The sequence below is a fragment of the Oratosquilla oratoria genome, chromosome 1 (genome assembly GCF_046742065.1).
Source record: "Oratosquilla oratoria isolate Oo_2021 chromosome 1, ASM4674206v1, whole genome shotgun sequence".
Lineage (NCBI taxonomy): Eukaryota > Metazoa > Arthropoda > Malacostraca > Stomatopoda > Squillidae > Oratosquilla > Oratosquilla oratoria.
The window spans coordinates 95,423,690-95,436,189 of record NC_134777.1 but is presented as its reverse complement, the minus strand read 5'-3'; the positions used below and the strand labels follow the sequence as shown (position 1 = coordinate 95,436,189).

At 44.9% G+C, this 12,500-nt stretch overlaps 1 non-coding gene across 1 annotated transcript; it reads left to right on the top strand.

The window, feature by feature from the left end:
• The first annotated feature begins 9,433 nt into the window (after positions 1 to 9,433).
• On the top strand, positions 9,434 to 9,539 carry LOC143033144 (U6 spliceosomal RNA). Its single transcript, XR_012967161.1, has one exon. It is a non-coding gene; the product is annotated as a U6 spliceosomal RNA (small nuclear RNA).
• Positions 9,540 to 12,500: the final 2,961 nt, after the last annotated feature.

Sequence of the window (12,500 nt, the reverse complement as noted above, 5' to 3'; positions counted from 1 at the left end):
GATTTGTATTCTCGCAAGTCTCGGTTCGAATCCGGGGACGACTGTCGGAATTATTTGATCAAGATCCCCATCACTGGTGCTTCTATTCAGGTATGACAACGACGATAAATCCATCAAGGAAACGTACCAGCTTAACCACTAGCTACAAGTTGGTCTTGGTTCTCTGTAAAATTAAGTTAGGACGGCAGTTAGCAGTTGACTTAGTCCCTCGGGAGTAAGATTAACTCCCAGGTTGAAGAATTTTATAGGCCCGTTAGCTCAGTTGGTAGAGCGTTGGATTTGTATTCTCGTAACTCTCGGTTCGAATCCGGGGACGACTGTCGGAATTATTTTGTGTGTGTATACATATATATATATATATATATATATATATATATATATATATATATATATATATATATATATATAATATATGTATATATATATATATAATATATGTATTACACTCTTCTTTCCCCCAAAGTTCATTTCTTGTGCAAGGATATCGGTAAGATATCACAAAGGACTCGATTGTCATTGTGCTAGAAGATGTGTGTACCATAAACCTTGGTGCTAGGCACCTTACTAAAGTTCCACACTGCAGACCTTGACACCAAGGAAAAATTACTGATGGGCATCTCGTGTGCATCACAAAGGGCCAACTTCATTGCACTGGAGGCAGTTTACAAAGGATGCCACTCTGCTTTCAACTCCTTCATCAAGGATCCACTGATACCAAGACACAATCCTTTGCTTCAGAGAAGGGTGACAAAGGTTTTTATGTTGCAGAGTGACAAAGGGGTCTACTACAGTGTCGACGGTCTACTTACAAAGGACAAAGGGTGAGGGGGGGAGGTTTTGCTCTTACAAAGGTTTGTCTACTAAAGGGTCGTGGAATAATGTCACCGCGTATACGACGTAGGGTGTCGCGCTTAAGGGCGACGTCTCCTTCCTCAAAGGGACCAACGGCGTTGTCTGCCTCTACGCTGGCTTGACAATACGACCATCTCGAAAAGGAGCATAATTTCAAGAGGGTTCGCCAACACGCATGAACACACACACATATAAATGCACGCAGACACAGACATATAGACACATAGATAGGCAAATGCACGTACACACACGCACACACACACACACACACACACACACACACACACACACACACACACACACACACACACACACACACACACACACACACACACACACACACACACACACACACACACACACACACACACACACACACACACACACACACACACACACACACCACACACACCACACACACACCACACACACACACACACACACACACACACACACACACACACACACACACACACACACACACACACACACACACACACACACACACACACACACACTCTTTCTTCCTTTCTTACTTTTTTCTTTCGTTCTCTTTCGTCCTCATAACAGATACCAGCTTAGCTTCTCGCCGTGATCGAACGCCGTGAAAGGCTGTGAGATCCTAGATTCAACTTCCACGAGGGTTGAACTTCGTTGTCGTCTTCTTGGTGGAGTCGGCCCTGGCCAACCTGGAGGAACTGTCTCGCGGACCGTATCGTTATGCGTCTTTCGGAGGCTCCTTGATGTGCGCCACAAAGATACCTTGCGCTCGACAGGATTATCGCATCTTGTTGAGGATTACTGTCGCCTCACCTTAGCATTTCATTCTGGCTAATGCCAGACGTTCTTATTTTGCTTGAGGGAAAACCCTCTATTCTTTAGAGGAGGGGAAAGAAGGAGAGGGAAAAGAGGGAAAGTGAATGAAGAGAGCGAAGGGGAAGGGAAAGGAATGAAGAAGAAAGAAGGGAAAAAGAGGAAGGAGGAAGGAATGAAGAGGGAGAAAGAGAGGAAAAGAGAGCGAAGGGAAAGAAGAAAAGGGGAAGGGGAGAGGAACAAATAGAAAATGAGAGGAAAGGCGGGAAAGGGAGAGGAAAGGAGGAACAGAGAGGGGGAAAAGAGGGATGGGGACAGGAGGGGAAGGGTGGGGAAATGATGAAGGGGGAGGTCATTGATAAAGAGGAAATTAGAGGAGAGGGGAAGGGAAGGGAGTGGAAGGGAGGGGTGGGGATAGGAGGGAAAGATTAAAGGGGAGGACAGTGGTAAAGAGGAAATTGGATGGGAAGGGAAGGGTTAGAGGGGAGTAGGGGAGAGGCGAGGGGAGGGAGGAGATGAGAGGGAAGCAAGGGGATGAGCGGGGAGGGGAGGAGATGAGAGGGGATGGGAAGGGAGGAAAGGAGAGTAGAGGAGAGGGGAGCGGAGTGGAGGAGAGGGGGGTGAGGGCAGAGGAGGGGATGAGAGTATATGGAGAGATGGGAGGATATGGAGGGATGAGAGGATATGGAGGGATGAGAAGTGATGGGAGGGTTAGGGCGAAAAGGGAAAGGGAAAGGGAAGGGTTAATTATACAGGAGGAGGGCAGTGGCAGAGACAAAATCGAAAGGGATTGGAAGGGACGGGAATGCAGATGGAGGGTTGAGGAGCCGAGAAAAAACTAAAGGGGAGAGAGAGGATGAGGAGGAATTTGGAAGGAAGGGGAGGAGGAGGAGGAGGAGGAGGAGGAGGAGGAGGAGGAGGGAGGGGGGAGTGAATGGGATTTCCTCTCTCGCCGCGCCCGTAATGAACTTATGCACCCCTCCCCTCCCCTCCCCTCCCCTCCCCCAGTTCATCCTCAGGGTGTTTCGTTCAGACGACTAAAGTTCCCTGGCGGTTGAGGTGAGGCTTCTTACTCAGCGTTGAATCACGTTACAATGGTAATCTTTAGATCTTTTGTTTTGGCTAAAATCACACGATTTTATTCAGCTGAGGATAGAAAGCTGGGCTGAAGGAAATTGCTGCAAATGAGGTGCTCTCTTTATTAAAATTTTCTAATATCAAATGTCCAATATTCGGAGACTGAAAAGCCGAATTTCAGAAAATTGCGAATACCAGAAGCACTTGATATTGGTATTTGTTTATTTTCGAGAAAAAAAAAAGTATTCCGAATATTGGCTATTTCCGATTTTAAGAGATTCCCAGAAGGGAGAAGTATCAATATTTACATTTTGCTTGGCGTTGTCAGGCTTCTTCAGCTCAGTAGGGAGCACCGCCCCCTCTCCCCGTCAAGGGGGTCTTATCGTGTTAATTCTAGTACCTCGGATCCAGTTGTCACTCTGGACAATAACTTCCATTTCCGGAAACAAAAGTATCAGGTGAGAGCATCATCCCATGGTGGCTTTAGTCATGTCCAATTTCTATGGTAATTTCCTCGCAGCGGCCGTCGAGCCAGCCAGCCAGCCAGCCGAGGAGACTACGGACACACAGGGATACGCAGTGAAAAGGTCCCTCAGTCTGTTCATCATCACTTGGAGTTTTTTTTTTTTTCATTTGTCAAAGGAAAAAAGTCGCATAGGTCATTGGGTTGTGGGGAAAAAGTCTTGGCGAAATGCTACATTAGCTTTAGGGGAAAATAAAGAAATTATGAAAAATTCATGGATATATGAAATTTGTTGATCAACTCTCTAGCAAGATTAGTGAAAGAAGGTTTTGACAGGTTAAAGAAATCGTAAAAAATTCTGCACTGATAAGAGAGAGAGAGAGAGAGAGAGAGAGAGAGAGAGAGAGAGAGAGAGAGAGAGAGAGAGAGAGAGAGACTGTACCAATTAAGCCTACCAAGCCTGTATATGATTGCGTGAATGCATAGGAATATGCTTTTACTTGAACTGCCAATAAATATATTCTTTATTTTTTATTAAAAAAAAATACAAAATGTACATCTATTACCCCACACTTCCATCCCCTGTTCCTCCCAATACCCCTCACCTGAGGAAAAAGGTCAATTAACTGAGATTGCGAGGGACTTTATCGACATTAGCCAGAGCAATCGTGTATTGATTTCGAGTATTGTAAACCTATGGAACTCTATACGGGCAACTATGCATCGATTATCCGGAAAGTTAAGAATATTTGAGCTACTTAACAGTGCGAGGTATGCAATAACTATTTTCATAATAAAAGAGATATTCGCTAACTCTTCTCACATGTTTGTCTGTCTGCTTGTCTTTTTCTCTGTCTTTGGTCTGTTTTTGGTCTGTTTATCTCTTTGTGTTTGCCTGTCTGTCTGCCTGTCTGTCTGCCTACTCTGTCTAATATGTCTGTCTGCTCTCTCTCTCTCTCTCTCTCTCTCTCTCTCTCTCTCTCTCTCTCTCTCTCTCTCTCTCTCTCTCTCTCTCTCTCTCTCCCTCACACTCCCTCTCCCGCTCCCTCTCCCTCTCCCTCTCCCTCTCCCTCTCCCTCTCCCTCTCACTCTCACTCTCACTCTCACTCTCACTCTCACTCTCACTCTCACTCTCACTCTCCCTCACCTCCCTCCCCCACCCTTCCCCTTTCCCCGGTCTCCCTCTCCTTCCCCTCCCCCATAGGCGGAACGCGTTATGATAAGATTAAAATTATACGTGTTATAAATAATGGCGATCGATAGCACTTGCGTCACACAATAAAAATGTCCCCATCTGTCCCCGGGTTCAGAGCAATGGGGTTTGGGGTGGGGTGGGTGGGTGGGGGGGTTTGGGGTGGGGGGGGTGCACGATGAATTGCAAAAAGTGACGGGAATTTGCTCTTCCTCTACTCGAAGCCCTCGCAATGCCTCTTATTGCCTCCTATTGGTCCCTGCTACCTCACACTGAACCACCGTTTCCATCTGCTAATAGACTCTTCTACTCTTGACTCTTTCCCTATCTCCAGATAGTTACTACTTTTCCCTCTCACTGACTCTTAAACTGCCTCCTATTACCTCTCTGCCTCTACCCCTGACTTCGTAGTTGTAGCCTCCTTTCAAGATTCCCTCCTTACCTCCTGAGAGTCCTACTGCCTCCTCCTGAGGTCCTCTTGTTTCTGCTGCCTCTTTTTGGTTCCTACTCCCTCTAACTAGACCTCTCTGCCTCTAAGGAGCGATTTAGTCGTCTCCATGCACTCAGCGCTCCGCTAGATGATTTTATTCAGGGGAAGAAAGTTACTTCAGTTCCCCAAAGGTGCAAAGGCTAAAATCAACGATGTCTCCCAACCACTACCACCATCACTACCACCACCACAAAACCCACAAATATCTCCATCACAAACACCACCTCCACCACAAACACCACCTCCACCACAAACACCCCTACCATCACCACAAACACCACCATCACTATCACGTTCACCATCACCATCACCATCACCATCACCATCACCACCACCATCACCATCACCATCACCATCACAAGCACCACCACCAGAAGCACCACCAAAAACACCATCACCAACACCATCAATGTCACCGTCACCGTCACCGTCACCGTCACCATCACCATCACCATTACCATCAGCAACACCATCAGGACCAACACCACCACTGCCAACATCACCATCACCATCACCGTCACCATCACCGTCAACATCATTACCATTATCATCAGCACCACCATCAGCACCACAACCACCACTACTGCCACAATCACCGTCACCGTCATCGTCACCATCACGGTCACTATCACCGTCACCGTCACTCTATGAGAAAAGCAAAGGAATTACCTAAAAATCAACTGGGTCACACATCATATCTCACATGAAGTCATGATAACGTTTAAACATGCGAGCAGTTCTCCATTTATAAACAGTCAAAATATAGCTTCTTTTTCGTAAATGATCATAGCGACGCTTAAAAGTCTTTTTTTCAGTAAATAAAAAATGTCTCAATATTTTGCCAGATGAGCTTGTGAATCCTATTTCGGTCAAAATGGACATTACAAAAAAAAAAAAAAAAAAAAGAAGTAGTAGTATTCTACATTATAACCCATTGAGAATTCATTGTAAAGAATACACATTTCATATATTCCATTTTTGCTTACACAAAACTATTTTATTCACCACAGAAGATCCCCCTGTTCCGAATAGGACAGCGCAAACTCCTGTTCCCCATTTTCGACCCTACAATTCGACTTTAACACTTCCCCACTCACCCAGCACACACACACAGATCCTCTCCCCATCGCTGGTCTAACGCCCTTCCTCTCTTCCGACAGTCCTATAGTGCTCTTGGCCTAACACTGATTTCCTTTTAGTCCATCCCCCCTTCCTCTACTTCCCCCCTCCCCGTGCCCTCCCCCTCTTCTACCTTTCCATGCATATTATTCTTTTATTTTCTTTTTATTTTATTTCATTTTGTTTTATTTTATTTTGTTTTAGGTTATTTTTTTCTTCTTATTTTTTGCGCCTCTCTGTCCTCCCGTTTTCTTTGCTTTCCCATCTCCGTCACCCCGTTTTCTCTGCTTTCTCACCTTAGTCATCATCATAAGGTTCCGGTGGTGTCTCTTGCATGTTGAGTTGAAGCTCATTCTGCGTGATTTTATTCAACTTAGGCACTCGAGACAAAGTGGAGCCCTGGTTGTTTTGTCCCAAAGACGGCTTAGAGAGAGAGAGGGAGAGAGAGGGAGGGAGGGAGATGGAGAGAGGGACATGGAGAGAGGGGTGGGGGTAATATATAGAGACTCAAGGTTTGCAATTTAATCCCTCTGAATGTATTTTGTGGTCACACGGTTTCGAAAGAGAGAGAGATAGATAGATAGATAGATAGATAGATAGAGAGAGAGAGAGAGAGAGAGAGAGAAGAGAGAGAGAGAGAGAGAGAGAGAGAGAAAGAGACAGACAGACAGACACAGACATATATATAGATAGAGAGATAGCTAAGTAGCTAGATATTACACACACACACACACACACACACACACACACACACACACACACACACACACACACACACACACACACACACACACACACACACACACATATATATATATATATATATATATATATATATATATATATTAGAGAGAGAGGGAGAGAGAGAGAATATGGAGAGAAGAAGCAGAGTGGGATAAAGAGAGAGAATGGGTGTGCAGTTTAATCCTTCTGAATGGATTCTCCTCTCTAGTGCCACGGGCTTTTCTTTGAGCCGAGTGCCAGTGGGCCACCTGGTGCCTGCCGGGACCTAATGCCTTTCTCCTGCATTGGAGCAAATCCGGCACCTTCAGTGTCCAGGTCCCCGGACGCCTCTGGAACAATAAAGTCTGCAGTCCTCATCGTTGTACCCCATCTGAATGGGGTTTCCGTGGACGGCCCCACTGCGTCTCCTCAGTGACACATAAAGCGACCCCCCTACACCATCGCTAATATAGCAAGGTAATCCTTATTACATGGGGTTGTTGACCGTTTAGGGGTAGTATTGATGGAGCTATTAATGGGGGATGACGTTTATTGCGAAAAGACCTCGAGTGTGGCGATAAGATGGACTGGGTATAGAATGGTATTGGAGTGACAACTTGTGTAATTGCTTTCTTTTCGTCATTTTGGAAGAAAGTGAATAGGTAAATAGATGTATAAAATATTGAGAGAGAGAGAGAGAGAGAGAGAGAGAGAGAGAAGGAAATAGACAAAGTGACGGAGAGAAAGAAAGTGAAGGAGGGAAAGAAAATAAAAAACAAAATAAAAGAAAGTGAATGAGATCAAGAAAGTGAAGGAGAGAAAGAAAGTAAAGGAGAGGAAGAAAGTGAAGGAGAGGAAGAAAGTGAAGGAGAAGAAATGAAGGAGGGAAAGAAAGTGAGGGAGAGAAAGAGAGGGAAGGAGAGAGGGGGAAGGAGAAAAAAGAAAGTGAAGGAGAAAATAAAATGAGAGAGAGAGAAAGAATGAGAGATATGGGGAGAAAGAGAATGGGGGAGAAAGAGAGGGAGAGAGGGAGAGAGAGGAAGGGGGGAAGGAGGAGGGGGGTGGGGTGAGGGAGTGAGGTGCATGTACCCGCGTGTATCTGCCTCGGTTGCCTGCTTCCTCTTGTTCAACTACAGAAAACATTCCCTCTGCTCCTCTTCCAACACAGCTGACTCGATTTAAGGCTTTTCTTTTTCGTATTTTTCTTCCCGGGGCCACGTTATTTCCCACTGCTTCTCGTGCTCTGCGAGCAAGCACACGTACACACGCGAGTTCGTGCACGCACGCACGCACGAACGCATGCACGTACACACACACACACACACACACACACACACACACACACACACACACACACACACACACACACACACACACACACACACACACACACACACACACACACACACACACAAGTTAGATGAGAAAGTGGTGTGTGCAAAAACAATACATGAATTTAAAAATAGTTTAGATAAAATGAGATATGAAGACGGGACACCACGAGCATAGCTCCCCTTCCCGTGAAATACAACAAGGTAAATACAACTAGGTAAATACACACACACACACACACACACACACACACACACACACACACACACACACACACACACACACACACACACACACACACACACACACACACACACACAAGTTAGATGAGAAAGTGGTGTGTGCAAAAACAATACATGAATTTAAAAATAGTTTAGATAAAATGAGATATGAAGACGGGACCTCACGAGCATAGCTCCCCTTCCCGTGAAATACAACAAGGTAAATACAACTAGGTAAATACACACACACACACACACACACACACACACACACACACACACACACACACACACACACACACACACACACACACACACACACACAAGTTAGATGAGAAAGTGGTGTGTGCAAAAACAATACATGAATTTAAAAATAGTTTAGATAAAATGAGATATGAAGACGGGACACCACGAGCATAGCTCCCCTTCCCGTGAAATACAACAAGGTAAATACAACTAGGTAAATACACACACACACACACACACACACACACACACACACACACACACACACACACACACACACACACACACACACACACACACACACACACACACACACACACACACACACACACACACACACACACACACAAGTTAGATGAGAAAGTGGTGTGTGCAAAAACAATACATGAATTTAAAAATAGTTTAGATAAAATGAGATATGAAGACGGGACACCACGAGCATAGCTCCCCTTCCCGTAAAATACAAGGTAAATATAACTAGGTAAATACACACACACACACACACACACACACACACACACACACACACACACACACACACACACACACACACACACAGAGAGAGAGAGAGAGAGAGAGAGAGAGAGAGAGAGATGAGAAAGTGGTGTGTGTCCGTAAGGTCACGGCATTACCCATAGATCGGTCATATACGAGCTCTGAGCTCTCTTCCGGGAGTGAAATAGCGGTCGATCACGAGTACAACTCGTCATCCAAAGACCATGGTGAATCTCTCTCTCTCTCTCTCTCTCTCTCTCTCTCTCTCTCTCTCTTCCTCTCTCTCTCTCTCTCTCTCTCTCACACACACACACACACACACACACACACACACACACACACACACACACACACACACACACACACACACACACACACACACACACACACACACACACACACACACACACGCCTGCTTCGGCGGTACATATACTAAAATTGGAACGATACAGAGATTAGCATGGCCGGCCCCTGCGCAAGGATGACACACAAAATCGTGAAGCGTTCCACTTTTTTTTTTTTTTAGGCTAATAGAAATAATAGAAGAAAGGGACGGATGGGCAGTTTTTGCCTTCTTAGATTTATAAAAAGCATTTGAAAAAGGACCACAGAAAAGCTACTAAGAAAAAAATGAAACAACAGTTGGAATATAAGGAAAGTTATTGGAATGGATGAAAGATTTCTTGAACGGGAGAAAATTGGGAAGATATGATAAGTGAAGTCCCACAAGTCTCTGTATTGGCTCCTATAATATTTGCTATATATATAAATGACATGGATGAAGGTGTTAAATGTTATATGAACTTCTTTGCAGATGATGCGAAACTACTAAAGAGAGTAAGTACAGAAGAAGACTGTGCATCCCTACAGAAAGACCTGGATAAAGTCTGGGATTGGAGTCAAAAGTGTGAAGTGAATTTCAACATAAAAAATGTAGCATAATAGAACTCGGAAAAAGCAAAAATATAATATCGGGAGAATATAAAATTGGTACAAAGGAAGTTAAAAAAGTCAACTCGGAAAGGGGCCTAGGAGTAACTATCAATAATGACGTGGCACCAGACAAACATACCAACAAAATAGTCGAAGAAACTTTCAATTTACTAAGATCAATGAAAGTGGCCTTTGACTACCTGGATGAAGAAATGGTAAAGAAAATATTAGTTACATTGATAAGACCAAGGTTGGAGTACGTTGCAACACTATGGACACCCAGTACTAAAAATAACATAAAGAAAAAAAAACCCATAAAGGAATTAGAGAGAACTCAACGACAAAAATGGCACCGACGCTCTCCAAGTTGACATATGAACAAAGATTGGACAAACTCGAACTACCAACCCTGGAACAAAGAAGAGAAAGAGATGAACTAACCAACTACAGTATTATGAAAGGGGTGGATGTCCTTGATAGAGATTATTTTCTAAAGTGGGATAAAAGAAAAACAAAAGGACATAAAAAGAAATTAAAAAGGATATTTACAGAAGAGATCTGAAAAAGAATAGCTTCCCACACAGAATGTGGAAAAAATTGAATGAGGAAACAGTGATTGCAAAACCTATACGAGAATTTAAGATCAAAGTGGATGCTGAAAGATACCAAAGCGGGTCACCAAGAGCATAGCTCTCTTCCCGTAAAATACAACTAGGTAAATGCATGCACACACTCGCGCACACACACACACACACACACACACACACACACACACACACACACACACACACACACACACACACACACACACACACATCTGAGAGAGAGAGAGAGAGAGAGAGAGAGAGAATGAGAGAGAATGAGAGAGAGAGAATGAGAGAGAGAGAATGAGAGAGAGAGAGAATGAGAGAGAGAGAGAGAATGAGAGAGAGAGAGAGAATGAGAGAGAGAGAGAATGAGAGAGAGAGAGAATGAGAGAGAGAGAGAGAATGAGAGAGAGAGAGAATGAGAGAGAGAGAGAGAATGAGAGAGAGAGAGAATGAGAGAGAGAGAGAATGAGAGAGAGAGAGAATGAGAGAGAGAGAGAATGAGAGAGAGAGAGAATGAGAGAGAGAGAGAATGAGAGAGAGAGAGAATGAGAGAGAGAGAGAATGAGAGAGAGAGAGAATGAGAGAGAGAGAATGAGAGAGAGAGAATGAGAGAGAGAGAGAGAGAGAGAGAGAGAGTGAGAGAGCGAGTTCTACTTGTTTCCTTTCCTTTTTTGTCCCTTAGTCTCCCACGCCTTTCTTGTCCTTTGCCCCTCTCCTCTCCTCTCCTCCCCTCCCCTCCCCCTCCCCTCGTCCCTCCTTCCCCCTCCCCTAGTCTCTCCTTTCCCTTCCTCCCCTCGACACCCCTCATCGTATCCGGCACACCTCTCTTCTCTTTCTGGCAGTTCAAATCTCCCCTCCCCCCATCCTGATCGAAAGTATTTCTTGGTTCACACCGGGCCCATTTTCCTCACCTCGTCAGTCTTTCACCAAAGAGTCCTACAATTGTCTCTCCTTCCAGGGATCTTCTCTTCCCCGTAACCGTTACTGTGATATTATCCGTATCCGTAACGGTTCCTATCCTCGTCCGCGGCCCCGTCCCTCTCCACCTCTTCGTCTTTGTCCTCATTCCCCTCCTCGCCTCTTTCATTCATTCTCTTCTCCCATCAATATGTCCTCATGCTTGTTCCCACTCCTTTTCCTTTCCCCGTCCCTCGTCTTCTTCATATATGCTCGTCTTAGTGCCTCATATCCCTCCTCGTCGATCTCTTCCTTCTTTTCCATCTCCTCCTCCTTTACCATCTCCTCCTCCTTCTCCATCTCCTCCTCCTTCTCCATCTCCTCCTCCTTCTTCATCTCCTCCTTCTCAATTTCCTCCTCCTTCTTCATCTCCTCCTCCTTCTTCATCTCCTCCTCCTTCTCAATTTCCTCCTCCTTCTCAATTTCCTCCTCCTTCTTCATCTCCTCCTCCTTCTCCATCTCCTCCTCCTTCTTCATTTCCTCCTCCTTTTCAATCTCCTCCTTCTCAATCTCCTTTTCAATCTCCTCCTTCACATCTTCTGCTTCTCCATCTCCTCCTCCTTCTCCATCTCCTCCTCCTTCTCCATCTCCTCCATCTACTTATGCTCTTCCATCTTCCTCTCCTCTTCCTCCTCCTCCTCCTCATGTTGGGTTATAGAAGACACATTGACGTTGTGACTCTACGAACCAAATAAATAAGAATTCCACATTGCCCTGGAACGGCAAATTTTAACTTGGGGGATCTCTGGAGCTTCCATGTGGGGTCACACACTTTCAATAATGGGCTCTCCAGATCAAGAACTAGTGGCAGTTAGTGGATACCCGACGATTTCATTCACTGATCCAGAAGAACGAAGAACAGCAGTCCGTAAGCGTGTGATAAAGGAGTTTGAGAGCTCCTGGGCTGGGAGACATGAGCCAATGTAGCCTCTATAATTGGGGGTGACTGTAGTTTCCTTTCTTTATTTCCCTTTGCAAGTAACCCTCGCAATCCCTT